The following is an 8,430-nucleotide window of genomic DNA, read 5'->3' as shown; positions in this document are numbered from 1 at the left end:
TTCAGTAGCATCACGAATAAACTCAACAATATAACTATCACTTAAAACATTCTTATCATGAGCCACATGCATAAAATAATTATTACTCCCCACATAAGCATAGCCATTCTTATTAATTGTAGTGGGAGCAAATTCAACAAAATAGTTATCATCATTATTCTCATCACCATAATCATCAAATATAGGAGGCATATTGTAATCATAATTAACTTTCTTGTCAATAGTAGGTGGACTGAAAATAACATAATCAAATCATCATATATTGGAGGCATAATATCATCATAGCAAATTTCCTCCTCAAAAGCTGGGGAACTAAAAAAAATCATTTTCATAAAAACTAGCTTCCCCAAACTTAGACTTTTCCATAGCATTAGCAATAATGGTGTTCAAAGAATTCATACTAATAACATTTCTACCAGCATGCAAGTAAAATTCCATAGGTTTTTTAATTTTATCTTCAAATACCTCATGTCCTAACTCAAGATAAATACTATAAAGCTCTCTAATTTTTTGTTGATTTCCATTAAGCCTAACTAGTGAAAATGAAAACAAGAAACAAAAAAGATATAATTGCAGAATCTAAAGGAAATAATTTCGAGCACTCACCAGTAACTAAAAGACTTAGAAGCCAGAGGATGTGAATACCTTTTACCTTACCTCCCCGACAATGGCGCCAGAAAAATAGTTTGATGGTGCTTATCGTAATGTCGACTTCACAATGTTGGGGAACCCCAAGAGGAAGGTATAATAAGCACAGTAGCAAGCTTTTTCTCAGTAAGAAACCAAGGTTTAATCGACCAGTAGGAGAAATGTGTGACTTCTGAAGGTGTTGCTGGCTGACTAGTGGCAGTGCGCACTACCAAAGTACTTTGCCCCAACTTGTAGTGAGGTTATCAATCTCACTGCTTTACTGAACACAAAATATTAGACGTATCGAGTGGAACGATATGTTTACAGAAAGTAAACATAACATGATTGTACTTGAATTATCAGTAAAGGAAATACGACCGGGGTCCACAATTCACTAGAGGTGTCTCTCCATAAATAAATAACATGTTGGGTGAACAAATTACAGTTGGGCAATTGATAGAATATCGGTCATATATGACAAGATGATTACTATGATATTTGATATGGGCATTACAACATAATACATAGACCATAATCTAACTACGTCGATGACTAATAATTCACCTTCAGGTTATTGTTTGAGCTCCTTTCAGTATTAAGTTTCTAGCAACATACAATCGCATTAAGCAATGTGTGTAAAGTAAACGATAGAATTACCCTCGGATAAAACATTGTTGTTTTCTCCCTAGTAGCAACAACATAGCTACAATCTTAGAAGTTATAAAGTCACTCTCCCACAAAACTAGAGGCATGAACCTACTATCGAGCATAAATACCACCTCTTGGAGTCACAAGTGTCCACTTGACCAGAGTTTCTACTAGCAACGGATAGCATGCAAGATCACAAATAACATATGACATGAATATTTAATCAATCTCAACATAGTATACAATATTCATCGGATCCCAGCAAGCCAAACATATAGGATTACATAAAGATGATCTTGATCATGTAGGGCAGCTCACAAGATCTATACATTGAAGCACAAAGTGGACAAGACAACCATCTAGCTACTGCTATGTACCCATAGTCCAGGGATGAACTAACTACACATCACTTCGGAGGCGGGCATTGCAATGTAGATGCCCCCGGCGATGATTTCCCCCTCCGGTAGGGTGCCGGGAAGAGCTTCAGAAACCCCCCAAGATGGGTCCTGCGATGGCGGCGCGACGAAACTTTTCGTGGATGGAGGCTCGGGTATCCAGGATTTTCCCGAGAACATGTATAAATAGGCGGATGACTTAGATCGGTGGGGCGCCTGGTGGGCCCAGACCCCCTAGGCGCGGGCGAGGTCCAGGCTGCGCCTAGGGATGATTTGGCCGCCCTGATGTGCCTCTTCGACCCCCTCTGGACTTCGTTTTCGTTTCGGTAAAATATTGACTTCGGCTTTTGTTTCGTCCAATTCCGAGAATATTTCTTGTACAACTTTTCTGAAATACAAAAACAGCAGAAAACAGGGAATTGTCACTGTGGCATCTTGTTAATAGGTTAGTATTGAAAATCATGTAAAAGTGCAACGAAGTGTAAACAAAACAGATATGAATTGGTGTAAAACAAGCATGGATCGTAAAAAAATATAGATACATTTGGATCAAATCTCGTCTTGGTAATCCTCGTAGCACAACTTACTTTTGAATCGACCCGACCTCCGATTTTATATAAAACAAGTACGGTCAGCGTTTGGTGGGATCAAACCAGACTACTCCACAACTCGATCATACGACTATCTCAGATCTAATTATTCCATTGTTTGATTTGGTGCACATGACAACTAATTCATGTCGAACCGATCTTGTGTAAGTCCAATGTGGTAGGTGGATTGGCATCTCCATGCCTGTGCGAAGTAAACTTAGTCAATTTGTCGATTCTCACCTTATTGTAGGTTAAGAGTCCGACTTAACTTGCGGCTAAGAATAAACAGTAAGAACAACGGTAAGAAAATGGTTCCACAACTGAATCATGTATTAAGTGACACTTGCGATTGTTCATTACTATACATAATTACGTTTACATGTATGTATGTTCGCCTCTAGAGCACATAATCCTAACAACCATACCAGATTCACCTTAGTTCTAGCACATATGGTTCTTGGCATAAGTGGCAAGGCACACTGGGCACATGGTTCACCTTTGATTAGCTCTCTTGTTCGAATCCTACACATTATATATTTTCATGTACTAAAATCTTTTTATAAAGAGGCTGACATTAAGGATCCACCGGTCTGCAGCGTCCATCAACATTAATAACGTAAAATTTAATATCCATGTTAAGTGGATACTTCCAGCAACTTTCAGCAACGACATGCGCAACCGCACAGTACTCCGCTTCAGCATCGGCGCACTAAGCACATCGAAATCGACATCCACTTCGTCTGAACAAGGTTTAGGTTGGTGACTGATACGTCTCCAACGTATCTATAATTTCTGATGTTCCATGCTTGTTTTATGACAATATCTACATGTTTTGTTCACACTTTATGATGATTTTATGTGTTTTCCGGAACTAACCTATTGACGAGATGCCGAAGTACCAGTTCCTGTTTTCTGCTGTTTTTGGTTTCAGAAATCCTAGTAAGGAAATATTCTCGGAATTGGACGAAATCAACGCCCAGAACCTTATTTTTCCCGGAAGCTTCCAGAGCACCGAAGAGATTACGAAGTGGGGCCACGAGGCGGTGACACAACATGGCGGCGCGGCCTAGGGGGGGGGCGCCCCCTACTGTGAGGGGGCCCCAGACCCCTTCCGACTCCGACTCTCCGCCTATTTAAGCTGTCCTGACCTAAATCTTCGACACGGATTGATGAAACACCAGAAAACCTTCCAGAGCCGCCGCCATAGAGAAACTCCAATTCGGGGGACAGAAGTCTCTGTTCCGGCACCTGCCGGGACGGGGAATTGCCCCCGGAAGGCATCTCCACCGCCATCTCCACCGCCATCTTCACCACCATCGCTGTCTCCATGATGAGGAGGGAGTAATTCTCCCCGAGGCCGAGGGCTCTACCGTAGCTATGTGGTTCATCTCTCTCTTTGTGATCTAGTTGAATATCATCTATGTGCTACTCTAGTGATGTTATTAAAGTAGTCTACTCCTCCTCCATGATGTAATGTTGACAGTGTGTGCATCATGTAGTACTTGGTATAAGCTATGATTGTGATCTCTTGTAGATTATGAAGTTAACTATTACTATGATAAGTATTGATGCGATCTATTCCCCCTTTCATAGCCTGTCGGTGACGGTGTGCATGCTATGTTAGTACTCGGTATAATTGCGTTGGTCTATCATGCACTCTAAGGTTATTTAAATACGAACATCGAATGTTGTGGAGCTTGTTAACTCCGGCATTGAGGTGCTCTTGTAGCCCTACACAATTAATGGTGTTTGTCATCCAACAAGAGAGTGTAGAGTAGTTTCAGTTATGTGATCAATGTTGAGAGTGTCCACTAGTGAAAGTAGGATCCCTAGGCCTTATTTCCAAACATCGAATCTCCGTTTATCTGTTGTTCTGTTGCATGTTTGCTTGCTGCCATATTTTATTCAGATTGCTATTACCACTCATATTCATCCATATTACTTGTATTTCACTATCTCTTCGCCGAACTAGTGCACCTATACATCTGACAAGTGTATTAGGTGTGTTGGGGACACAAGAGACTTCTTGTATCGTGATTGCAGGGTTGCTTGAGAGGGATATGTTTGACCTCTTCCTCCCTGAGTTCGATAAACCTTGGGTGATCCACTTAAGGGAAAACTTGCTGCTGTTCTACAAACCTCTACTCTTGGAGGCCCAACACTATCTATAGGAAAAGAAGTGTGAGTAGACATCAAGCTATTTTCTGGCGCCGTTGCCGGGGAGGAAAGGTAAAAGGCACTCACACTCTTGTCCCAGGTAACTAAGTTATTTTCTGGCGCCGTTGTAAGTGCTCGAAGCTATTTCCTTTAGATCCTGCAATTGCATCTTTTTGTTTCTTGTTTTTATTTTCACTAGTTAGGCTTAATGGAAAACAACAAAAAATTTAGTGAGCTTTTTAATTTATTTCCTAAGTTAAGACATGAATTGTGTGATGCGAAAATTAAAAAACCTATGGAACCTTATTTGCATGCTAGTAGCAATGTTATTAGTATGAACGCAATCACTGCTAATGCTATGGAGAAGTCTAAGCTTGGGGGAGCTAGTTTTTATGATATTTTTAGCTTCCCATCTTTAGGGGAGAAAATTTGCTCTGATAATACTTTATCTCCCATATGCGATAACTCTAATGATGCTTTTATGATCTTTTTAGTTTCCCATCTTTAGGGGAGAAAATTTGCTCTGATAATACTTTATCTCCCATATGCGATAACTCTAATGATGCTTGTGATATTTTAAATCCACCTACTGCAAGTACTGCTTTCAAGATACCCATGAAAATTATTGAACGTGTTATGGATAACCGCTATGAAGGGGATGGAACTGTCCATCCTGGAGATCATTTACTGTTTTTGCATGAATTATGCGGGTTATTCAAGTGTGCGAGTATTTCTATGGATGAAGTGAGGAAGAAACTATTCTCTATTTCATTGTCCGGTAAAGCGGCGCATTGGTATAAATTGCTTGAAGAATAGTCATTCTCTTGGTTGGGAGGAAATTGTACCTCTCTTTTCATTCTAAATTTTATCCTCCTCATGAAGTGCATACCGATAGAAATTACATTTATAACTTTTATCCTCGTGATGGAGAGAGTATTTCCCAAGCATGGGGGAGATTGAAGTCACTAATGCTCAAATGTCCCATTCATGAGCTCCCCCGTAATGTTATTATTAATAATTTTTATGCAAGGCTTTCAGGACACTACAAGGACAATCTAGATGCCTGTTTGGAGGGATCTTTCACAAGCAAGGAGGTTGAAGCTAGATGGGATCTTCTTGACCAGATTGAGGAGAACGCTGAAGATTGGGAGAACGACAAAGGTAAAGAGTCAGGTATACATTATGATTATGAATGCATTGAAACTTTTATGGATACTGATAAAATTCGAAATATGAGTGCTACTTATGGTATTGACTCTCAAGTTATTGCAAATCTTTATAAAGCTTTTGCCTCTCATTTTGAATTGCCTAAGAAGAATTTTGATAAGTATCATGAACCCTTTAAAGATGCTTGCATGAAAAATGAAATTGTTATTAATGATTGCAATAAACATGCCCAAACTTCTGAAAATGCTATTTCTTATAAGCATGTTAATTTTTGTGGAATGCATAGACCCTATGGAATTAATCAAATCGAAGATGAATATTGTATCCATCATATTAATGAAAAAACTAGAAAGTGGTCCAGGGCTCTAGATGATCTTGGTAAAAAAGTTTGTGCCCTCTATCTTTTTATTTGTGAACTTTGCCATAGAGTGGGTCATTTTAATTTTCAATGCTCCTCCAATGATAATTCGAACCCCATGAGTGCTGTAAATTTGTATTTTGATGATGAAATTACTCCTAATCAGCATGATGAACTTACTTTATTTTTATGGTGTGAAGAGTTATCAAGAAAAATTTCTTTGTTAGATATTAACGATCTTGATATTGATGATGTCCTGCATGGGTGTCTTTCTTATTGCATTAATAATTGCCATACAAATACTTACATACAAAATATTTTAGAAGATGACACTTTGCCAAAATATGATGGGACCGCTGTGATTTTTGAACTTATTAATGAAAAGTAGGAATCCTCCCAAGTTTCTTCTATTGTTTCTGGAAATAAATCAGGTTATGTGGAGAAGCTTCCCTTCAAGCCTCTTCCTCCTAAAGAAGGGAACGAGGAGAAGGAAGAGAAGAAGAAGAAGAAGAAGAAGGGAACGAAGAAGAAGAAGAAGAAGAAGAAGAAGGGGAAGAAAGAGAAAGAGGTAACGGCATATCCCCGTGTGTAACATCCCAACCTTGTGTTTATAAATAAATGAGTGTTCATGAGCATTGCATGCATATAGTTTGCATTTGAGCAATTTTGTTTTGTGTCAAACCCTAATGTGCAGTTTTTCCTCTAACTCAATCTCATTCAAAATCTCTCAAGTTTTAATATTAGGCAACATGGACTTGTTGTCATTCAATAAGCCCATGAGTGTTTAATAAATTCTTGGGAAAATTTGAGTTTCCAAACAAAATTCAAACAGTTTTCAAATTTGAATTGATTTGGAAAAAAAATAGAAACAAGAAAAAAAGAAAAGGAGAGAGAGCTCTCTCTTCCCTCTCCTTGGGCTCAGCCCACCTTCCTTTCCCTCTCTCCTCTCCCTGGCCGAAGCCCAACATGGCCCAGCCGCACCCAACTGCAGCCCAGCACTTCTCCCAGGGGGGGTTTTTGGAAAAATGCCGTCGTCCCCGCCGTTCCAAGCTGCTCGGTGGCCGCAGCGCGGCAGCCCGATGGCGCCGGCGGCCACGATGAGCCCCGCCGCCCCCGACGGCTACAAGTAGCTCGCCGCCGCGCCCTGGAACCCTAGCCCCAGTCTCCCCCTTCGCCGCTCTCTCCCGCGCCCCCCAGACCTAACCCTAACCCTCACAGAGACGGCCGGCCGCCGTTCGATTCGCCGCCGGCGAGGCTCCCCGGCCGTCGCCGACGCCTCCACTGCAACCGCGGTGAGCTGCTGCACTTGCTGGTGCCCTCGCCTCGCTCCCTCTCCCTCTCTAGCGCCGCCGCGTCGAGCACCCGGCTCCGGCCGCCGCAGCACCTCGCCGGAGGCCCTGCTCCGGCGGGCAATCCACGGCCGCGCCGCCTCCTTTAGGTCGCCCGCGACGCGCGGAGTCGACCGCGCCCTTGTGCGCGTCCTCCCGCCCACGGGAGCCTCCGATTGGAGGTCAACCCGAGCTCCATCTGCGGGCAATGGCCGCGCTGACGTCAGCATGACATCAGCGTGACGCCATAATTGCATTTTATATTTTCTGTATTTTAATTTCTGTATTTCTCTAATTAGAAAATAATATGACATGTGGGCTCTACTGTCAGATATTTAATAATTTCATAAATGATTAGAAAATAATAAAATTATGACATGTGGGTCCAAATTGTTAAACTTTTATTATTTTTGTATAATTTTTAGAAAATGATTTAAAATGAATTAAATTCTGGAAATTCATAAATAATTCATTTTAAATCAGAAAAATATAAAATTATATATCAAAATGATCAGAAAAACAAATCCTAGTTGTTTATCCATGTTTCATACATCTTTGAACCAATTAAATATGAGCCTTAGAAGAAACCCTAATTTGACCCCTCTCATATGTCGGGATCGATGCCGAACCCCCTTAATTTTTAGTCGATGCACCTAGGGTTACCCAAACCCCTTTAATATGACATGTCATCATATTTTATGTGCATTGCATTGTACCTCGTCTTGATTGTGCTCTTTCTTTCCGGTATTTGGTTCTTCTCGATAGGGACCGAACGCGAGCCTGAGATCAACGCCCCCGAAGAGCAGCACCCGAACAACGAGGGACAAGGCAAGCCCTAACCTGGTTCATATATGGTTTCGAAATGCTTTACTTCTGGTTCTTACATATTGCATCCGCTTCAAATATGTTTTATCGGCAGTTCTAGATATCCTATGTGTGCATATTCCATCCTTGTAGCCCGAGTTACCGATCCACCGCTCCCAAGCAAAACTAGGTCCGAGCTTGTTCGCATCGCTAGAGCCGTATATGTGTTATGCTTAGCCATGCTTAGTCGTTGAAGTCCGATCCATCCGGTTGATGAATCGGAGCTACGAATGAACCTAGTTTGACGAGATGACGTGGTAAGATCAGTGATGATGTTAATAAACATGCTAAAG

This window comes from Lolium rigidum, chromosome 1 (assembly GCF_022539505.1).
Source record: "Lolium rigidum isolate FL_2022 chromosome 1, APGP_CSIRO_Lrig_0.1, whole genome shotgun sequence".
Taxonomy (NCBI): domain Eukaryota; kingdom Viridiplantae; phylum Streptophyta; class Magnoliopsida; order Poales; family Poaceae; genus Lolium; species Lolium rigidum.
This window is presented reverse-complemented; position numbering follows the sequence as displayed.